General features: G+C 39.9%; 2 pseudogenes; both read left to right on the forward strand.

Annotated features, from left to right (window-relative positions):
* The first annotated feature begins 5,443 nt into the window (after positions 1 to 5,443).
* On the forward strand, positions 5,444 to 6,575 carry LOC119524189 (annotated as a pseudogene).
* A 7,184-nt stretch (positions 6,576 to 13,759) lies between these two features.
* On the forward strand, positions 13,760 to 15,144 carry LOC119524316 (annotated as a pseudogene).
* Positions 15,145 to 24,097: the final 8,953 nt, after the last annotated feature.

Raw genomic sequence — 24,097 nt, forward strand, 5'->3', positions numbered from 1 at the left:
GAATTTCTGCTACTATGGTTCTCTTTCTCCCTTTCCTATTGCTATTTCTCTTTCTTCATTTCTGACACAGCTTCTTCCTCTCACATCAAACTTGAAATTTTTCTATGACTCAGCTCTTGGTCTTCCATTCTTCGCTATATACTCTCCTTGGGAGCATTCATCCATTATTATGGCTTCAGTTTTCACTTATCTGTAGGTATTTCCAAATCTCTGTCCTTATTCTATTTGCCCATCCACACTCTCATCTGTCATCCTCTATTTTCCACAAGTTTCTAAGTTGCAAGGGGTCAGGAAAAATGGACTTCAGACCTAACTCTACCATTAATTCACAGTGTTTTGTGATTTGGGTTATGTTATCAAAAATGAGGATAATATTACCTAACCAACGTATGTTAACAAATTGTCCTCAGGTTCAAATAAGAAAGACTGTATGAAATGGTTTTGTAAATGCTAATGCCCTATACAAATGTAAAGCTTTGTTGTCATTGTTACTGCCTTTATGCATTCATTTATATCATTATTCTTTTTCTGCAATTGGTTGCTCCTTCTTTTGAAGTTATCTTCCTGACAGCTCAACTGCCCCTCAAAACACTATAACACTTGTATTGTTATCTCTTTGGTGGATGTTAATATGTCTTCCAACTAAATTTAAAAACCATCAAGGAATGGGATCAAATCCTTTCTGTTTACCATAGCACCCAGGATACTTCTCAGCATGTATAAGAGGATCAATAAATATTTGTTTGACTGATTAACTGAGAACATCCTACAGCAAGGCCTGGTTTTGTTGTTTTGTAAATTGAAGCCTTATATTTGGAATAATATGTGGTTTTCTGTAGAATCATGCATCTTCATTTTTTGTCCCACCTGTCAACAAATATTTCATGAGAAATTTTCTATATCAGGCACTGTACTAAACACTGGAGATACATAGATACTTGCTTATTTCTTCCAAATAGCTTAAACTATTCCCCCTGGAAATAAAGATGCCTGTAATTTTTTCTTTATTTGTTTGCTTTCTTGCAACTAGTATTCCCTAAGAATAGGAACACTCATATATCACATAAGCAGTATACATTATCTTTCTTTGATCTCTACTTTATTCCTCCAAACTAAAATAAAGGCCTATTGAAAACGTATTTTATACCTTTCAACTTTTAAGATGAAAGCAGTCATCAAGCAAGGAATAGAGAATTCTTGTCTTGATAATGATTATCTATAGAAAACTTCCAGAAGGTGTAATACTAAATAATAAAGTCTAGACACATTCCCATTAAGATAAAAAACAAGATTAGGATATATTGGAGTCATCTTTGATTCTTCTTTTTCTTTCACATCGCTTGTTGGATCCTCTTGACTTCAACTGCAAAATATATTTAGAATTTGACCACTTCTTATCAACCACACTGCTACCACCCTGGTTTCAGCCACCATCATCTCTCTTCTGTATTATTGTAGTAGTCTCCTAATAGTTCTTCCTGCTTCTAAACTTACCCTTCTATATCTCAGCACTACCACCAGAGTGTCCCTTTGAAAATGTGTCTCAGATTATGTCACTACTCTGCTTAAAACACTCCAAGGGGCACAGGGAACTTTTTGGGGGTGATTGAAATTTTCTATATCTTCATTATGACAGTGGTTTGGCAAGTGTGTTGTATCTATCAAAACTCATTGAATTGGACAATTTAAATGGATGCAGTTTATTGTACATTAATTTAAACAAAAAGTTGTTTAAATATATTTAGAATTAACAGAATTAAACTAAATCTGAGAGAAGCAATATAATTAGCAAAAAAAATACTGCTCAAAATTGCACCTCAAAATAAATGTCAAGATGCTTATAATTACCAACAAGGTATTAAATAATTTGACAACCTTCCCCTCTGATCTCTTCTCTTCTTCTTCATCAATCTGATCCAGTCATACTGGACTCCTCACTGTTCCTTGAATATCCCAGGAATATTACTTAGGGCTTTGTACTTGTCATTCCCTCTACCTGGAATGCTCTATTCCAAGATTTCTATATGTCTAACTACCTCACTTCTTCAAGTCTTTGCTCAAACATCACCTTCTCAATGAGACTTCTTTGGCTCCTGTGTTTATAATTGCAACAGTTCCCATCCCCTGAACTCTGATACTCCTTATCACACCTACTTTTTATTTTAATAGAATCTTTTCCCCATTATTACATATGTATTACATTTATCATGTATTATGTGTATTTTTCTGCTATAAAGTAGCTCTATGAGGACAACACTATTTGTTTTATTTACTAAACATATCCCAAATATTTGTTGAATAAATTAACTTGGCATCTGTTAGGGAATTAGCAAGAAATGAATGAAAGAGTTGTAAGAACCCAGATGAAGCTGGATAGTTTCAATTCTTAGTCTGCCTAGTTCATGAATTAATTTATTCCTTCATTCAACAAGGGTGAAGAAAGTGGTACTTGAGATGGGTCATGAAAAATGAGTAGGATTTTGAAAGCTGAGACTGGGAAAGTTTCATTTCAAGAGCACCCAACAAGTTAATAGTAGAGACAGCTGTGAAATTGCTCCAGAAGTTAAAGGTTAGAGGAAAAGAAGCCTGGACAAAGTGAATTATGGAAGGGACACAGAAATGACAACTCTGTGTTAAGGCACATAAAAGAAATAGCAAAATATTGTGATGACTATTCTCAATATGATTTTTTTTAATGCTGAACTATAACATAAGTGGGTGGAAGTTGAAGAAACTACTGATTTGTACCATGATGACTTCTTTGATGCTTTTTAAAAATTGTTTACTTTCAAAAGAATTTTATTGCCTGTTGTATGGCTGTGTTGCTATGCCATCACTTTATTTTACCCTAAGCATGCAATTAATCTACACCTTTACCGTCATCCTCCTCATATACCTAGTGAGGTTTGGTGTCTTCTTGTTGACCTCTGGTTCTTGACAGCAAACTCTAACTACTTAGATCTGCCTCCCTTAGAGAATGTCCTTTTTACTAGACATTCCCAAAACTTTTACAAGTATGGAAAAACATCCTACCAACTACCATTCCCTCATCCAGCCAACACTTTAACCCAATTGTTTGGGAAGCAAATGTGATATATTTGAAATAGTGCTGAATTGTGACTCAAGAGTGCTAGTGATGAGACAAATTTATGGGAATAAAACCAAGAGCTTTATAATAAATTATCAAGAAATATGAACTGATAATTTATGCAGGAGAAAATATATTTAAGAAACAAAATCATGAAGTATATATTAACAATGGCTAGTTAGTAGTTAGTAATCAAAGCAGCCCTGTGAGATCATTTCACAACTAATAATTCTGCAAATACACATACTCACATGTACATACCTACAGTTTTTGAGGTGTCACTTGTAGTGGTACATTAACTGCTGACTGTAGACACCAACATAAACTGTCTTAACCTTCCTCTGGACCTATATGGAAATATGGAGGAAAAGTCATAAATGAACCAATACCCTTTGACATAGTAATTACATTCCTAGAAATATATTGTAATAAAAAAAACAATTTGGAAGAAGGAAAACAAACTATGCAGAAAGATGACAATTACACTATTGTCTATAAGAGCAAAAACTTTGAGATTAAACTAAATGCATAAAATTAGGGAAATAATTTAGTAAAATATGAAACAGAACAGTATACATTTATTAAAAAGATAATTATATAGTCTAGAGAGTTAGAAGGAAAATTTCTTAATATAATGCTAAGGGAAAGGAGGGGAAAAATGATATGGGATGGTAACTAGGCAAAAATCTGCATGTTTTTTATACTAAAAGTAGAAAGTAATATGCAAATGTGAAAATATTTGTATTAGTATGGTGGAATTTAGAATGGCTATAGTTATTTTTCATTTATTTATAAGTTTTTACATTTTACTTTCAACTTAAAAGTCCTAGTCCATTAAAGCTATTTGAAAAGCTGTGAGACATCAGGCTAGAAATTTAACCTAGCCTTAGTTCCTACACAAATGCTGCTGGTTGGACTAACATTTAGTACTTTTCACATCTTTTTGGCTATTAGTATCACTTGGGGAACTAATTGAACATGCAGTTTGCTGAGCTCCATCTTCAGAGACTTTGAGGTCTGGGGTGGAGTCCAGGGATCTGCATTTTTAGGAAGAAATCATCAAAATGATATCCATGTTCCCTTCTATCTGTGACATTCTGGGATTTGGTGCAGTCCTTAACATACCAGAGGCTCTCTAGGAATAACAGAAAACTAAAGTTTTACTTTTCATTTTCACTTTTCTACTTTATTTCTCAGCCTGAAGCAGAGTGGATTCATAAGCTGCTTTAAAGGACAACTGAGAGCTTGGTTTCACAGAATGGCCATCCCACAGTAAACACTAGCTACTCTCAAATGAACATTTCTACTTCTGTGGAACTGTAATAAATAAAAACAAGTGTTCCATGAGTATCAGGAGTTGCTTTTTTCTGTGTATAATTTATAGGGGTGTGTGATTTATTTATAAAATGCCTGAATTATTCATATCAAAACAGTGAAGCATTTCCCCCCATGATCTCAATTTAGAAACTCTTTTTGCATTCTACTTATAGTCAGAAAAAGTGAGCAGAAAATGTAAGGAATGAACCAGCTCTCTCACACTTATTAAAGAAGGAGGTTGCTATATTTTGACAGTAATCCCACACCCAACACACATACAGAGTTCTAAACTTAATCATTTAGCATTAGACAATTTCCCCTTAGATTAAGATTTAATTTATTGATAAACTGCAAATGACTCTGAGAAAATAACACACATTTATCAATCATTTTACATATTTATATGAATATGTTTTTCAAATCTTTTTCTCAGAGCAGGGACGTGGAAGGGAATAATGAACAATATAAAGATAGGGAGAGGTAAATGATGGATAGATAGATAGATAGATAGATAGATAGATAGATAGAGGTATGAAGACTTCCTTCACCTTCTCCAGCCTGCTTTCTAACTTTTGGTTATAGTCTTGATTTCAGTTTACTCTCAGAAATGACTAAATGACTAGATTTGATATAATTATTAGAGGTGTTCTTTTTCTAACCTATTGAATAAACTTACACATGCCCTAAATGACTTACAGAAAAGGTTATTCATAGCAACATTGCAAACAGGAAAAATTTAGAAACTCAATTATCCACCAATAGGTGATTGGTTGAACATATAATGGCACTTCTACACAATTGAATAGTATGTGAATGTAAAAAAGAACAAGGAAACTAGATATGATGTGCAAAGCTCACCAAGAAATATTTAACAAAAAATATGAAGAACAAAAGTAAGGTGCAGAATATATATTGTACTAGCTATTATGTCTTTAGAAGAAGAGGGACCAGCCAGACCCCAACCACCCAGCAAGCACAGGCTTCTCACTGCTCCACAGCCATCACAACTGGTATACACCCACCACCCTAAAGTTCACCATGAATGATAACATCACTGCGCTTGTGGTCAATGGCTTCAGCATGTGCAAGGCTGGCTTCACAGGCAATGATGCACCCCCAACTATTTTCCTGTCCATTGTGGGGTGCCCCCTGGCACCAGGATGTGATGGTGGGCATGGGCCAGAAGGACTTCTAAGTGGTTGACAAGGCCCAGAGTGAGAGGGGCATCCTGACCCTCAAGAACCCCATCAAGTACAGCATCATCACCAACTGGGATGACATGGAGAATCTCTGGCACCATACCTTCTACAATGAGCTGCACGTGGCCCCAGAGGAGAAACCCATATTGATGACCATGCCCCACTGAACCCCAAGGCCAACGATGAGAAGAGGACACAGATCATGTTCAAGATCTTCAACACCACCCTCCAGGTGCATGGCCATCCAGGCTGTGCTGTCCCTGCATGCCTCTGGCTGCAGCACAAGCATCACTGGACTCTGGTGATGGGGTCACCCACACTGTGTGCATCTACAAGAGCTATGCCCTGCTCCAGGCCATTCTGTTTCTGGACCTGGTTGGCTGGGACCTGATGCACTGCCTCATGAAAGTTCTCACCAAGCACAGCTACAATTTTACCACCATGGCTGAGTGGCAGACAGATCATGTGCTATATCAAGGAGAAGGTCTGCTACATTGCCCTGGATTTTGATAAGGAGATGGCCACTGCCACTGCATTCTCCTCCCTGGAGAAGAACTATGAGCTGCCTGATGGGCAGGTATCACCACTGGCAATGTGGGAACAAGGAATTCTGCTGTCCTGAGGCTGCCACAAGGTCCTCTACCAGCTCTCATTCCTGGACATCGAAACCTGTGGCATCCACTCAACTCCATCATGAAGTGTGATGTGGACATCTGCAAGGACCTCTGTGCCAAAATGCTGCTATCTGGTGGGACTACCATGTATCTGGGCATCACTGACAGGATACAGAGGATCACAGCACTGGTGCCCAGCACATGAAGATCAAGATCATTGACCCCTCTGAGAGCAAGTACTCAGTGTTGACTGGCAGATGAATCCTGGCCTCATTGTCCACCAGCCAGCAGATGTGGATCAGCAAGCAAGAGTTCAAAGAGTCTGGTCCCTCCATCATCCACCACAAATGCTTCTAGGCAGACTGTTAGTTGCATTAAAACTTTCTTAACAAAACCTAACTTGTGCAGAAAATGAGATGAGATTGCATGGCTTTATTGGGTTGTTTTGTTGTTATTGTTTGTATTTTTTTGTTTTGTTTTTTTGGTGTTTGACTCAGGATTTAAAAACTGGAATGATGAAGGTGAGAGCAGTCAGTTGGAGTGAACCCCAAAGTTCTACAAATGCGGTCAAAGACCTTGATTGTACATGGTTCTTTTGTTTCCTAATAGTCATTCCAAATACTGTGAGCTGCATTGGTACAGGAAGTTCCTTGCCTTCCTAAAAGTTACCCACTTCTCCCTAAGGAGACAAGCCCAATCCTCTCCCACATTCATACCAGGGAAGGTAACAGCATTGTTTCTGTGTAAATTATGTGTCATCTAAATTAAAAAAAAAAAACTTCCATCTAAATGCAAAAGAGGGATATGTGTGTGTGTGTGTGTGTGTATGCATTTGCCTGTACTTGCATAAAGAAACTCTGGAAGGATACAAAATGAAATAATAAAGGTGATTATCTATAAAAAGGGTGAGTGGTTGGAGAAATGAGTAGGTGAATCACAGGGATGAGGTTTAGATGCAATGCTGATACCCAGCCAGTGCACACTAATAGAGCTGCACTGGTTGTTAAAATACCAGAGTGCTTCCAAAATAGTTGGTAAATGGAAACTACATTGCCCACCCCTCACCTTAAATGCTGTACTGGCCTTATCCACTGGAACACCAGGATACTCCAGGAATCAAAAGCCAAGATGGAATTAGAAGTGTAAAAGAATTATTCAGAAAAACACCAGTGAAGGATAAAGGAGAGAGGGAACAGAAGTAGGTGGGGAGAGTTTTCAGATTGCCATGCAAGTCTGACACCTGTGAAAGGACAGCATCAATAAAAGAGGGCTGGGTAGGAACAGCCTCAGAATGCATTGTGGTTCAGAGAAAGTTTCAGCCAAGCCAAAGTGGAGTCCAGAACAAAGATTGCCCTTTAGGGAGCCCACTCTGGGCAGGAATACCCTGACCATAGTACCTTCCCAGGTGCTCAGTCATTGGCTGGAGCAGTCTGGGGGAAGTGTAGCTGCAGTTTGAACACCATCATTGATCTTGAATGAGAGGGAGATAGACAATTTCAGCTAACTACAACTCATAGCAGGATCTCTGTCAAAGCACATGCCCATGAGTGTAACTGCACAGATTCACTTCTCTATCCATGTTCAAAGAGTAACTCCTTCACAGTTCCCATGGGCTTCTCCTTCTGAGGTGAAAGTTAAAAGAGAAAGATTAATGGGCAAACTACAACCACATTACTGCAGTTGATTTTAGAGCAACAATTGATCTGCTTTCTACACTATGCATTCTAAATTCCCTTCACCTGCAGCTATCAACTCTGCAGGTCTTGGTGTCTTATCTGTTTGGTATGACCACAAACCACATTACTGAGGTGTCTGAACTCCTAGCAATCATCCCCTCCTCAGGCCTTGGTTGTTGCAAATCTTCATTCACAGCTGAAATTTGGCAATGAAGTCCCAAGAGACACCCCAGTGGGTCACATGGCTTCCACATATATTCACTCCTTCTCACATTGTATAAAAGTATCTCTACCTCCTCCTGCTGATCAGGTCAAATTACAAGCCTTTCCTTCTCATGGCTTGTCCCTAAGCATTGGATGTTCAAAGTATGCTGGCAGCAGCCTTTACTTCAATAGGATTATTGTTGTGTCCCTTGGCAAAAGTATGTCCTCCTTTTAGGACCAGGACCTATAACTTCAGAAACCAGAGCTGCTGGCATAAGAAGGACAAAGGACCCCACTGAGTCATTGGGAGTGATTGTAAGTTGGGCAACTCTTGATTCTACCCCTTGGTTTCTGGACACATGTGTTCCTCCTGTTGAGGAGACAATGTCATATAGAAGTCTCTGATTTAATGCATACACTGTAACTTAAAGAATGACACTCCACCCTTGCAGAGTATTGTATCCAAGCTAACACATAATAGTGTTGTCAGTAGGTTAATCACTCTATCTATGAGACCAGCTGCTTCTGGATAGTACATTATGTAATATGACCAGTGGGTCCCATGATTATGGGTCCACTACCACACCTCCTGTACTGCAAAGTGAGTTCCCTGGGTCAGATGCTACACTGTGCAGGATTTCATGCCTGTGGATCTCTTTCAAGGTCACCTTGAATGTAGAGACCAACAATTTTCAGCTTTAATCCACATACTGAGATGGCTTATTTTTAAACCAAGCTCAGGCTTTTCCTCCTTTTTAGATGGCCTTAGGTGTTAGCTGAGGAATGGATGCTGGTGAAAATATGGTGAATGACGTGGAGTTCTGAGATACCTGTTCATGCAGCTTATTTGAACCCTCTGCTCTTGCTTAGATTGATCTTAGATGCAACAATTTTTCTTTTCTTTGGAGGGGCAAGGTCTCATCATGTCCTTGAACACTGGATTCCTAAAATCTTTACTGAAATAGCAATTCCCCAAAGGATTTTAAGGTTTATTGTCCACCCTCTGGAGTGTATCTGTCTTACTAAGGCTTTCCAGCATACTAGTCACCTTTTGATTATCAGGTCTGATCAGTCAGATCAATGATGTAGTGGATCAGTGTGGTGTTTTATGGGATGTCCTGGAGTTACATATCTTTTCAGACTCTTATCATAAGAGAGAGTGGGAGAGTTAACATAGCCCTGAGGCCACACTAGAAATGAATGTTGTTGCCTGTCCCAGTTGTCTGTCACTGTTTCTGTTCCACTTTTATGACTGGAAAAGAAAAGAATGTAGTGCCTAAATCAGTATACCAGTGGTCATATTAATCTGATCTAACAGGGATATTATGTCCAGCACAGCAACTGCAATCAGGATTATCGTTTTACCTTAAAATAATCTACACACATTCTTCAGAATCTATTTAGTTACATCAGGAGTCAAACTATAAAATTAAACAGAGATCTGAAAGGGACCACCACTCCTGCATCCTTTAGATTTTTAAGAATAATACAAATCTCTCCCATTGGATCCCAGGGATGCTTTATTGGTTTTGATTCCTCACTTAAAGGTGGGAGGGGAAATTTCAGAAGTTACACTTGTATGTCTCCACTATAATAACTTCTATCCCACAGTTCATGGTCCCTAGAGGAGGTTACTTCAACTGTTGAATATGTTTTCAGACCATTAGACCCACTGTAAGCTGAACGATAGTTAAGATTCTGTTTATTACCTATCCCTCACATCCCCATGGGAGACTATGATAATGCTTTGGTTCTCTAGATATCAGTGTTAACTCAGATCCTGTATCCCAAAGTGCTCAAAATATCTGGGTATCCTTCTTTCCCCATTCTACAGTCACAAAAGTAAATGGCTATAGTCCCATTGGAAAAGGACTGGAGGTATGTTGACATTATATACTTTATGTAGTGTTGTAGTGTCCTTCTTCATAGTGACTTGGCCGTATCTTCAGTCAGTGGGTTCTGAAATTGAATATTGGCTCAGGCCCAGGTACTGTTGTGCAAAGGATTGTTACTTTTTATGGTAGCAGCGGTCCTCATTCTTCTGCTCCTCCATTCTTGCCTTCTTCTGATTGTAGATGTTAAGTAGCACCCTTACCAGCTGCCTATCTATTTTGCTGCTAGTGAAAACATGTTTTAATAACCAGCTTCACAACTCCCTATAGGTTAAACCTCCTTGGCTGCCCTTCCAATCTTGTTGATCATTACAGTATTTGGGAGTTCCTGAATTCTGGCACCTGGTCTCTATTACTTTGGGGACCCACTATTCCCTGAATATTATCAAGCCCAATTTTGTGATAGTCCCTCCACCCCTGACCTGCAGAGAAAGCCATAATTAAACACTTCTTGGTGATTCACAACACTGTGTTCCTGATAGCCCTAGTGAACCTGACCCCGGATACTCACATGTAATATTATCCTCTGCTGTGTCTCCTGGTGTCACATAATACATCTATTCTAGCATGCCCACTTCTCTCAGCATGTTCATTTCTGCCTATACTATCTGTCATAGAAACTCAAGAATTTCAACTTTCCTCAGTATAAGGCATCATTTTCTCCAGGCTTTTAAGAACTACCCTAACAGCAATTTTGCCCTTTTCTCTGAAGTCCTTGTCAGTATGCTATCTTATGTTCCAAAAAAGTACTCCTAACTCAACTAATTCTTCCTTACCCAGACTTATGTTCTGGCCTTCTTTATCAATTATTTTCAAAATCCAGACCCAATGGTGCTCCCATGGGTCATGCTGATACATGCTGTTTAATTCTTGCATTTCCTTTGACATGTAGTCTCTTTTTTTTCCCCTTATCAAAACTAGAATGTTCCCAGATGAATTATGCTGGTATTTAACCTAGTCATCCAATTGGCAACCAAGAAAGAATGTGGGAGGAGTCTTTTTTCTTTCTGTTTGTTTTTTATATATTTATTGAAAAATTAAAAAAACATTTCAAATGAAACAAAGGATTAAGAAAAAACAAATAGCCTAAAATAAATACTTTGCTTCCAAAATGTTCCTACCATACCCCAAGAAAATTAACAAACCATAATCAAAGGCATAAGAAAAACTGGATAACCTAAAATAACTACATGGAAGCTAATTTTTTAAAACACAATAGCTTTTTTTACTTTATCAAAAAATTTAAAAATTCAAACAAAACAAAACAAAGGAATAAGAAAAACAGACAACCTAAATTATTTTCATTGCTTCCAACATGTCCCTACCATATGCCAAGGAAGTTTACAGACCCTAACAAAACAAAGGAATAAGGAAAACAAATAACCTAAAATAACTACATTGTCAAGCCAGTTCTAATTATACAGTCTTTGAGCTCTGAAAGCTTACTATGTAAATTGGAGGCAGTATGGCATGGGTAAGGGGAGACCATGAGGTTTGGAAACAGGCAAACATGGGTTAAAATTCCTATTCTACCACTTATTTAAGATACGTAAACTTGGAGAATTTACCTTGTGTCTCTAAGACTTACTTCCCATACCTCTGCAAGGGGATTGATTATTATCCTGCTTTCAAAGGAAAACCTGTTGAGTGTAGTATGCCCAACTTTCTGTCTGAAAATTCAACACAGTTTGATTTTTTAAAATTCAGTTTTATTGAGATATATTCACACACCATACAATCATCCATGGTGTACAATCAACTGTTCACAGTACCATCTTATAGTTGTGCATTCATCACTCCAATCAATTTTTGACATTTTCCTTATACCAGAAAGAATCATAATAAGAATAAAAACTAAAAGTAAAAAAGAACACCCAAATCACCCCCCCCCATCTCACCCTATTTTTCTTTTAGTTTTTGTCCCCATTTTTCTACTCGTCCATCCATACACTGGATAAAGGGAAAGTGATACACAGGTTTTCACAATCACACTATGAACCATTGTAAGCTACATTGTTATGCAATTGTCTTCAAGAGTCAAGGCTACTGGGTTGAAGTTTGGTAGTTTCAGGTGTTTACTTCTAGCTATCCCAATACATTAAAACCTAAAAAGTGTTTTCTGTATAGTGCATAAAAATGTCCACCAGAGTGACCTCTCAACTCCATTTGAAATCTCTCAGTCACTGAAGCTTTATTTCGTTTCATTTTGCATCCCCCTTTTGGTCAAAAAGATGTTCTCAATCCTATGATGCTGGGTCCAGATTCATCCACAGGAGTCATATCCTGTGTTGCCAGGGAGATTTACACCCCTGGGATTCAGGTCCCCCACAGCGGGGAGGGCAGTTAGCTTAGTTAGAGAGAGAGGGCCACATCTGAGCAACAAAGAGTAACTCAGGGGGAGACTCATAGGCACAATTATAAACAGGTTTAGTCTCTATTTTTCAGCAACAAGCTTCATTGGGGCAATCCCCAAGATAGAGAGCTCAGCATGTCAAGTCATCAGTCCCCAGTGTTTGTGAGAACATCAGCAAGAATCCAGGTGAGGAAGTTGAACACCTCTGCATCCTCCCCCAGCTCAGTAGGAGTCTTTTGAGAGAGCACCTATTTCCCTGCAGGAGAGAGGCCCTCCAGTGTCTTCATGTATTGGAGAAATGCTAGTTCTTACTAAAGAGGAGTGGACCAATTCTGCAACCTCTCCAAGTTCTGTGGAGTCTGCAGATGTCTGCATCTCATCTTCTAGGGTTGTATATACTCTCTACCAGGATCCAGACCTTATCTCAAGGGTTTTTCTTGGCTGAGCATTTTAAATATCTCTGGAGCTCTGTCAATTAAGCTGAGTTTGAACCTCAGTTGTGTCTGCTCTTCCACTAGAGGAGATAATGACCTCTTCGTAAGCTTCAAAAAAGCTCTCTTGCTCTCACACCTAGCCTTTAAATTTTTGTTAACCACACTCAGTTTTCCATTATCTATCTTCAGAGTGTTAAAACAACTTAGTAATAATCAGCCAACACCATTGTCCTTATTTACAATGTCCCCCCACATCCATATCTTTCAAATGTCTAAATCATTACACTGACAAGGATGTTGCCTTCTAATGGGAAGTTCTCCCAGATCATCACAAGTGAAAGTTTTAGCATATGGTTCACTATCATGTACCCACACAGGATAGACGTTCTCCTTGCATCTGGGAAGGGACTGAACCAGTACCAAAACAGCACCATAGTTCCTGTTTCCTCATGCCATTTGTGACAAAAAAATTCTGCTAATTGAGGCTCTCTAGGAAGCACTTACCGTGACAGAATTAGAAGTGCAGAATATTTGTTATGAGAAATGTCTATGAAATATAAAAGAGAGAGGGAGCAAGTCTAGGCAAGGAGAGCTTTCAGACAATGATTTGTGTCTGGCACTTTGCAAAGAAAAGGAAAGAAGGAGCATTAAGTAGGAAAAGCCTCAATCTGCAGTGCAACTCAGGGAAAGTCTCATCCAGGAAGATGGAGTGTCCCAGAGCAAAGACTCTTTTTTTAAAAATTCAGTTTTATTGAGATATATTAACATATCATGAAATCATTCACAGTGTACAATCAGTTGTTCACAGTACCATCATATACTTGTGCATTCATTGCCACAATTTTTTAACATTTTCAATACTTCAAAAAAATAAAAATAAGAATAAAAATAGAAGTAAAAAAGAACCACCCCAGCTTTTTCACAATGGGTTTGCCACCAGAACACAGGCATCATGAAAACCATCACTGATTCTTAAGCCAAAATGGGAAAGGAAAAGACTCATATCAACACTGTCATTTTTGGTCTTGTAGATTCAGGCAACTCCACCACTACTGGCCACCTGATATACAAATGTGGTGTAACAAATAAAAGAACCATCAAAAAATTTGAGAAGGAGGCTGCTGAGATGGGAAAGGGGTCCTTCAAGTATGCCTGCATCTTGGATAAACTGAAAGCTGAATGAGAGCATGGTACTACAATTGATATCTCCCTGCGGAAATTTGAGACCAGCAATTACTATTTGACCATCATTGATGCCCCAGGACACAGAGACTTTATTAAAAACATGATTACAGGCACAACTCAGGCTGACTGTGCTGTCCTGATTGTTGCTGCTGGTGTTGGTGAATTTGAAGCTGGGATCTCCAAGAATGGGCAGATCTGTGAGCATGCCCTTCTGGCTTACACACTGGGTGTGAAACAACTAATTTTTGGTGTTATCAAAATAGATTCCACTGATCCACCCTACAGCCAGAAGAGATATGAGGAAATCATTAAGGAAGTCAGCACCTACATTAAGAAAATTGGCTACAACCCTGACACAGCAACATTTGTGCCAATTTCTGCTTGGAATGGTGACAACATGCTGGAGCCAAGTGCTAACATGCCTTGGTTCAAGAGATGAAAAGTCACCTGTAAGGATGGCAATGCCAGTGGAACAACACTGCTTGAAGCTCTGGGTTGCATCCTGCCACCCACTCGTCCAACTGACAAACCCTTGTGTCTGCCTCTTCAGGATGTCTACAAAATTGGTGGTATTGCTACTGTCCCTGTGGGCCAGGTGGAGACTGGTGTTCTCAAACTGGGCATGGTGGTCACCTTCTCTCCAGGTAATGTAACTGAAGTAAATCTGTTGAGATGCACCATGAAGCTTTGAGTGAAGCTCTTCCTGTGGACAATGTGGGCTTCAATGTCAAGAATGTGTCTGTAAAAGATATTTGTGATGGCAATGTGGCCGGTGACAGCAAAAATGATCCACCAATGGAAGCAGCTGGCTTCAATACTCAGGTGATTATCCTGAACCATCCAGGCCAAATCAGTGCTGGCTATGCACCTGTGCTGGATTGCCACACAGCTCACATTGCTTGCAAGTTTGCTGAGCTGAAGGAGAAGATTGATTGTTGTTTTGGTAAGAAGCAAGAAGATGACCCCAAATTTCTGAAATCTGGTGATGCTGCCATCATTGATATGGTTCCTGTCAAGCCCATGTGTGTTGAGAGCTTCTCTGATTATCCTCCTCTGGGTTGTTTTGCTGTTCAGGATATGAGACAGACAGTTGCTGTGGGTGTCATCAAGGCAGTGGACAAGAAGGCTGCTGGAGCTGGCAAGGTCACCAAGTCTGCCCAGAAAGCTCAGAAGACTAAATAAATATTACCTATAACACCTGCCGTCCCAGTCTTAATCAGTGGTGGAAGAATGGTCTCAGAACTTTTTGTATCAGTTGCCCATTTAAGCTTAATAGTAAAAGACTGGTTAATAATAATGCATTGTAAAACTTTCAGAAGGAAAGGAATATTTTGTGGACCATTGTTTTTGTGTGGCAGTTTTAAGTTACTAGTTTTTAAAATCAGTACTTTTTAAATAGAAACAATGCCCAAAAATCTGTCACAGAATTTTGAGACCCATTAAAACAAAGTTTAATGAGAAAAAAAAAGAACCACCCCAAACATCCCATTCCCCCAGACCCCCTATTATTCATTTAATTTTTGTCCCCATTTTTTTACTCATCTCTCCATACACCAGATAAAAGGAATGGTAGCCACAAGTTTTCACAATCATATGGTCAGACAGTGTAAGCTATATATTTATACAATCATCTTCAGAAATCAAGGCTGCTGGGTTGCAATTCAACAGTTTCAGGTATTTCCTTTTAGCTATTCCAATACACTAAAAACTAAAAGGGGATATCCATATAACATGTAGGAATAACCTCAAGAATGACCTCTCAACTCCATTTGAAGTCTCTCAGCTACTGAAACTTTATTTTTCTTCATTTCTTTTCCCCCTTTTGATCAAGAAGGTTTTCTCAATTCCATGATGCTGGGTCCAGGCTCATCCCCAGGAGCCATGTGCCACATTCCCAGGGAGATTTATACCCCTGGGAGTCCGGTCCCATGTAGGGGGGAAGACATCTCTTGTCAATTTTTAATTTTTTTTATTGAGATGGTTCACATATCATACAACTATCCAAAGATCCAAAGTGTACAATAAATTGTCCATGGTACCATCACACAGCTGTGCATCATCTATCACCACAATTAATTTGTTTTCAATTTTTAGAACATTTTCATTACTCCAGAAAATAAATAGATACACAAAAAAAGGAAACTCAAATCCTTCCATACCACTAACCACCCCCCCCCTTTATTGATTCATAGTTTTGGTATAGTTACATTTGATATTGTTGATGAAAGAATGCTAAAATACTAACTGTTGTATATAGTTTGCAATAAGTATATTTTTTCCTATATGCTCCTCTATTATTGACTTCTAGTTATAGTGTCATACATTTGTTCTAGTTCATGAAAGGGATTTGTAATATTTGTACAGTTAATCATGGACATTGTCCACCAAAAGAATCACTGTTTTATACATTCCCATCTTTTAACCTCCAACTTTCCTTCTGGTGACATACATGACTCTGAGCTTACCCTGTCCACCACCTTCACATAGCATTCAGCACTGGTAGTTATTCCTGCAATGTGCTACTGCGGTCGCAGTTGATTTGTCTGGGGGGGGGGCGGCCGGTTGCTGAACCCTCGGCTCTCGGCGTTGCTCGGAGGGTACCGGCGGCGGGGGCTCTTTCCCGGAGGCGAGGGCGAGGCGGGGGACTGGGCCCGGTCCCCGGCGGAGGCGTGCAAGGTGTGGAGGGCGGTGAGAAGGAACAGGCAGGACACAGTTCTTTTAGGGTGAAGAAGCCAAGAGAGTTTATTAGGGGTGAGCACAGGTTATAAAGGCTGGCATAGAGGGCGGGGGTTGTTACAAGCCAATGCTGAGGGGATAAAGGCTAGGATTGGTTTCTGAGAGGGTGCGGAGGTTAGGATTGGTTCTAAGAGGGCACGGAGGTTGTTTGAAAAGGGGCGGGAGTTGCTCTGGCAACGGTGTCTGGCAACAATGTATGCACACTGGTGGTGATGGGAGTTGCACTGGCAACGGGGAGTGTCCGGGCAAGATAAGGGGGTGGGGAAAAGGCGGTTCCCTCCGGCAAGCCTCCCCTAACGGTGGTATTTTGGGTGAGGAAATGGGGCCTGCCTCCGGCCTCACTTTCCCAGGCCTGGGGGGCTGTGGAGGGCGCTGTCGCCCGTGCCCACCACCCTCCCCAGGGGCGGATCCGGTCCCCTGGCCCAGGCCCGCCAAGTTGAAGCACGTAATCAGTGTCCCGCAGCTACCATCACCTCTGTCCATTTCCAAATGTTTAAGTTCACCCTAGTTGAACATTCTGCTCATAATATGCAACTGCTACCCATTCTTTAGCCTTGTTCTATATCCTGGTAACTTACATTTCATGTCTATGAGTTTATATGTTATAACTAGTTCGTATCAGTGAGACCCTGCAATATTTGTCCTTATGTGTCTGTCTAATTTCACTCAATATAGTGTTCTCAAGATTTCTTCAACAACCCATTTTTAAGATGTTTTTGTTCACACACCATACATTCTGTCCTAAGTAAACAATAATTGGTTCCTTGTATAGTCATGTATTTATGTATTCAGCACCATCACCCTTATCTATATAAGGACATTTCCATTTCTTCCACAAAGGAGGAGGAGATTAAAAGAAGGCAGAGACAAAAGAAAAAGAGAAAGAGAGAGAGAGAAAAAAATGCAACAAATGGAAAGATAACATTAACCTAAAGTAGAATAAAGAGTTAGACATCATCACTAATGCCAGGGTCCCATTACCTTCCCCTATGTACCCCCCCATAAGCAGTTAGCTTCAGTATATTGCTTTTGCTGTAGTAAAGGAAGCATAATACAATGTTTCTGTTAATTATAGTCTCTAGTTTGCATTGATAGTAATTTCCTCCTAATCCCATTCTATTTTTAACACCTTGCAGTGCTGACATTTATTTGTTCTACCTTATGTAAAAACATATTTGTACCTTTTATTACAATCATTGTGCACCCTAGGTTTCACTGAGTTATGTAGTCCCAGTCTTTATCTTTTGTCTTTCATTATGGTGTCCAAAGTGGTCCTAACCTTCCTCTTTCAACCATACTCACAGTCATCTTTGTTCAGTGTACTTACATTGCTGTGCTACCATCCTCCAAAATTGTTTTCCAAACTTCTCACCCATTTTTCCTTTCTGTTTACAGTGCTTCCTTTAGTGTTTCCTGTAGAGCAGGTATCTTGTTCACAAACTCTGTCATTGTCTGTTTGTCAGAGAATATTTTAAGCTCTCCCTCATATTTGAAGGACAGTTTTGCCAGATATAGCATCCTTGGTTGATGGTTTTTCTCTTTAAGTATCTTAAATATATCATCCCACTTCCTTCTTGCCTCCATGGTTTCTATTCAGAAATGCACACATAGTTGTATCAAGCTTCCCTTGTATGTGATGGATCACTTTCCTCTTGCTGCTTTCGGGATTCTATCTTTATATTTAATGTTTGATAAGCTGATTATTAAGTGTCTCAGCACACGCCTATTTAGTTCTATTCTGTTTGTGGTACGCTGTGCTTCTTAGATCCATAATTGTACGTCTATCATAAGAGATGTGAAATTTTCATTGATTATTTCCTCTATTATTGCTTCTGCCCCTTTTCCCTTCTCTTCTCCTTCTGGGACACCAATGGCATGTACACTCCTGCATTTCATTTTTTCCTTAAGTTCCTGGAGACATTGCTCATATTTTTTTTCATTCTTTTCTCTATCTTATCTTTTGTGTGTAGTCTTTCAGGTGCCTTGTTCTCTAATTCCTGTGTGTTTCCTTCTGCTTCTTGAGATCCACTGTCATATGTTTCCATTGTGTCTTTCATATCTTGTGTTGTGCCTTTCATTTGCATAGATTCTGCCAGTTGTTTTTTTTTGAGCTTTCAATTTCTATCTTATGTACACCCAGTGTTTTCATATATGCTTCATCTCTTTTGCCACATCTTCCCTAAACTTTTTAAATTGATTTAGTATTAGTTGTTTGAATTCCTGTATCTCAGTTGAAGTTAAAGTTTGTTCCTTTGACTGGGCCATAACTTTGTTTTTCTTAGTGTAGGTTGTAGTTTTCTGTTGCGTAGGCATCTGATTTCCTTGGTTACCCCAATAAGTTTTTCCCAGACCAGAATGAGCTCAGGTCTCAGAAGGAGGCAATAGTATCATGTCTCCCAGAGGGTGCATCTTAGAAGATTGGTACACCCTGTGAGGCCTCAAGTCACTGTGCTTTTCCACCCAGCAGGTGGGCACCTGTCAGCTTGTAGATCCAGACTGGTGTAGGGATGTGTGGCCCATGGCTTTTTTCTCCCAGGCTCTGGGTTCTGTTTCTGAATGAAAGGTGGGTAGTAGAGCTTGGCTCCACCTTCTTCCTCTTAGGGAAAATACAACCCCTAGGGAGAGGTCATTTACATTTGAATAGTCTCTCTGCCTGTGCTATCTCCACTCTTGTCTGGGTCAGAGTGCTGGGAACTGAAAATGGCTGAGGCTTTCTCCACTGAGCTGAAAAAGGGACAGAAAGCCCCCTTCAGGGCCAGTCGTGGCCACCCTCCAGCTCTCTGAGGTCAGTCATCACAAAAAGCCTCTGTCTGCTTGCTGGGGATTCATATATTTTATTGAGCAGTCCACATTTTTTAATTAAAGCCCCAGTTGGAGCTCAGCTGAGCTATATTTGCTTTCTCAGAGTGTGGTGCTCTCCAGCAATGTGAGGCTTTCCAGTTTGGGCTGTGGGGAGAGGGGGCTCCTGATTTGGATCTGCAATTTCTACTTACAGATTTTATGCTGTAATCCTGGGCATTCCTCCCAATTCAGGTTGGTGTATGAGTGGACAGTCATGTTTGTCCCCCTGCAGTTATTCCAGATTGTTTTCTAGTTGTTCCTGGTTATTTATTATACAAACTAGCTTCCACTCCTCTCTATGCCACCATCTTCTTCCCTGTATCAAGAGTGTTTTTGAAAGCTGTCCCTCATTGAACTAGAATTGCCCAGTTCCAGTTCCACTGCTTGGTCAGAGATTGAGAGCAGCCAAGTTAGAACATCACCTCAGCATAAATGCTATGGTGGATCCCAAAGGGAGAAATTTTTGCCTTTTTCATATCTCACCATGTCACACTCCAGCAATGAAAAGTTTAAAACCAGGCACAGCAGATGATCTTAGATACTCTGTTTCCACAGCTACTATCCATTGTTTTACACACTAATTGTTAAATAGTTTGAATATCACCATTGTGCATTTTCTAGGAACCATGCAAACCTCTCAGAGTTTTGTTAGAGGCTAGAGAGAAGGGAGCCCTGATAATGAAGGAGCAGGGCTGACACAGGGTGAAGAAAAAGAGGCTTCTATCATACAAAATTAAGGAAGCATTCACTCAGATTCAGGAAAGTTCATGATTAACACTTACACAGAAACACTGAGGGTGCTTTCTTAAAATTTTGCATTCTAAGTGCCTCACTTGCCTCACCTTATATCCAGCCCTGTGACTGAGACTAACTTTACAGCTAGAAGAGAGGTTTGACACTCAAATTTTCATAAGTTGATTTAGAGAAAATGAACACATTTGAGATTTCCTGAAGAGCTGAGATTATAAAGCAAGATACAGATGTGCTACAGGTTCAACATTTATAGGGATAATATGCTACTAAAATAGTAAAAGATATAAACTTTCCCTAACTTTTTTCCAGCAGATTTCTTTATAATAACTGGACAAGATCATTCTAAAGTTCATACAAAACATAAACAATAGTACTCCCCAAAACTCAGAAAAATATATTGTGTGAAGATGGTGGAGTAGGAAACTCCAGGTTTCAGTTCTTCCATAAGAACAGCTACTAAACAGGCAGGAATAGACTGAAACAACTATTTCAAAACTCCAGAATCCATTAGAACACTGTACAACACCCAAGGAAGAGCAGCAGGAAAAAGCTGATAAATTACAGTAAAGACTAATAATTTGCTCTTTCTGGGTGATGGTTAACTGTGCTCATATCCCACTCTCAAAGCAGGCCCCTGCCTAGTTGTGGGTAATGGAAAGGGAAATAAAAATCCTCTTTTTATTTAATCCCAAGATCGGAAGTAGGCAAGGCAATTGCTGATCACAGCTTTCCATTAATGACTTCATAGTCTTCATTAATGTCTCTGTTCCAGCTAGGGCTGGACAAAGATGGCTGCAGAGAATTAAATACACTATGCCTCCTCAGAGTTGCAAGGGACAGTTGAAGGTTTCCACTTGCTGTGCAGATTAAGAAAATACAGCTTTGCAGAGCCATGGAAGAAACTCCTGGTGCCCTTCTTGATCCCCTCCCAGGGGCAGTTGGAGCCTGTCTGTCCACTTCATGGGTCTGGGCCCTTGTTGCTGCTGGGAAATACTGACTTGGGAAACTCTTCTCCAGAATGATGTCTAATTTTTGCCATCTGGGCAAAATCAGCTTAAAACAGCGAAAGAAGTGGAAAATTCTATTGTGGTAGACAGCCTGGAGCAAAGGCGTACCTGCTTTAAACACCCAGGGAGGGAAAAGGTCTGTCTCCTAAGAAAAAGGTAGCATTCAAATTCCTGTCAGGGAAGCTGCAAAACAACTAACAAGAATAATCCCAGGAAAACACAGGCCCACAAAAGAGAGGGCAGACCTGCACTCTGTATTGCCTTGGGTAGACCTCCCTGAAAGGAGGGTGGATATTCAAGTAAATCTCTTTCACATCAACAGCTGGTTACAAAATCAAGAAAACACACATCCCAGGGAATAAATTGCAGAGCTAACATTTTAAAATATTAAAATGTTGAGCGTGCAACAAAAGTACAAGACAAAGAAACAGTCATAGGCCATCCAAAGGAAGAGGATACAAGTCCCAGGAGAAAAAAGAAGAAGCCCAGTCTGTGGACATACCAAAGAGTTTTAATAAATCATCTTAAAAATACTCAAGGAGATGAATAAAAATACAAAGAACTAATGGATATCAGGAAAACAGTGAATGAACAATATTAGAATATTAGTAAAGAGATAGAAATTTTACAAAGGAACCAATGTGAACTATGGAATTGACAATCACAATAACATAAATGAAAAATTCCCAGAACAGTTTCAACAGCAGATTGGAGCTGGCAGAATAAAGAATCAGTGAATTCTATGACAAGGTGATTGAAATGAGTCAGGTTGAGGAGCAGAAAGAAAAAAGAATTACCAAAAGTAAAAATAGACCAAGGAACCTCAGGGACACTGTGCTGGTTTAGACATATTATGTCCCCCTAAAAGCCATGTTTTAATCCAATCTTGTGGAAAAAGATTTATTAATTCTTCTTATTAGGGTGTGACCTCTTGATTGCATGTTTCCATGGAGATGTGACTCCCCCAACTGTAGGTAATACCTTTGATTAGATTATTTCCATGGAGGTGTTACCCCACCCATTCAGTGTGGAACTTAATTAAATCACTGGAGTCCTATAAGAGCTCACAGACAGAAGGAGCTCAGTGCTGCAGCTGAGAGAGATTTTTAGAGAGATGCTTGGGGCTGACATTTGCTGATATTTAGAGATGCTTGTAGATGTGATCAGAAGGACATTTGGAGCTGTTTAACTAAGAGATGCTAGCCCAGAGTTTTCTCTGGAGAAGGTAAGAGAGAGACAGGCCCAGAGACATTTTGGAAAATGCCATTTTGAAATGCAACCCAGGACCAAAATATCACAGATGCCAGCCATGTGCCTTCCCAGCTAACAGAAGCTTTCTGGATGCCATTGGCCATTCTTCAGTGAAGGTAACCTCTTGTTAGTGCCTTAATTTGGACATTTTCATAGCCTTCAGACTGTAAATTTGTAACCTAATAAATGCCTTTTAAAGAAGCCAATCCGTTTTTGGTATTTTGCATAATGGCAGCAATAGCAAACCAGAACAGATTTTGGTATCAGAGAAGTTGGGTACTGCTGAATTTGCAAGTACCAAACATGTTGAATTGGCTTTTTAAATGGATACAGGGAAGATTTTGGAAGAATTGTGAGGAATTTGATAGAAAAGGCCTAGATGGCTTTGAAGATACTGGGGGTAGAAATAAGGACTCTAAAGATAATTCAGCTGAGGCCTTGAACATAAATGTTGAATGTGTCATTGTAAACTTGAAGAATGGCAATCCCTGTTTTAAAGTGGCAGAGAATTTAGAAGATTTGAGTTCTGGTGTCAGATGGAAGGCAGCATTTGAAAGTGATGAGCTGGGATACTTATCTGAAGAGATCTCCAAATTACATATGGAAGATGTAGTCTGGTTTCTCATTGCAGATTATAGTAAAATGCAAGAGGAAAGAGATAAGTTGATAAATGAACTCTTAGGTTCAAAGAAACCAGAAATTGATGATCTGGAAAACTCTGGACTTCCAGAAAGTGAAACTCCAAAGACTGCAGCCCCACATGGGGATTTAATGAAACATGGAACCCGACTGCCATTTCAGTACAAGCCAGGATTGGAGTTAGAGTTATCCAGAAAGTATTTGTGGAAAGTCCTATTGTCTGATGGTTTTGACCCCTGTATGCTGCATGCCAAGACAACATTTTGTGTGTGTGTGTGAGATCTGTATAGATGGAACCACTGCTAGTCTGGACTGGTGGGGACAGAAAAGGAAAAAAATTAAAGAAAAAATTTCTTCAGAGACAGAACCATGGAAGTAGAAGTCTGAGTCAGGAAATCTTGGGCAAGGAGAGCAGAGCAACCCATGCATGTGGAAAGGGTGAATTTGCTCCAGAGGCAAAGGGTGGGCCTCCCACCTCTATGCTCAGGATGCTTAGGAAGAGTGCTACTGCCTCATGCCCCAGAGAAGGTGGAGCACATCCCCCCAGGATTGGGAAGAGCCAGGCCAACACCCCACTGTTCAAAGAGGGGAGAGCCTTTTACCCAGAGAGGCAGAGTTCAGGTGGCACCCCAATGTTTGAGGAGGGTGTGGCTGAGAAGAAGGTGGTCTCCCCATTGTGTGAATATGTTGAAGCACTCACCCCAGCGTTTGAAGAGAAAAGGGCTGCCATGAAGGCACTTGGAAGGACTGGACTTCTGCTCTCTTAAGCCTCAAGTCAAAAAACATCATTTGATAAATGGCTCTCTGACTTTGAAATCTAATGGAGTTTGCCCTGCAGGTTTTCAGAACTGATTTTATCCCATGATCCCTGTTTTCCTTTCAGTTTCTTCCTATGGCAATGGGAACAT

The sequence above is a fragment of the Choloepus didactylus genome, chromosome Y, assembly GCF_015220235.1.
Source record: "Choloepus didactylus isolate mChoDid1 chromosome Y, mChoDid1.pri, whole genome shotgun sequence".
In the NCBI taxonomy this organism is placed as follows: domain Eukaryota; kingdom Metazoa; phylum Chordata; class Mammalia; order Pilosa; family Megalonychidae; genus Choloepus; species Choloepus didactylus.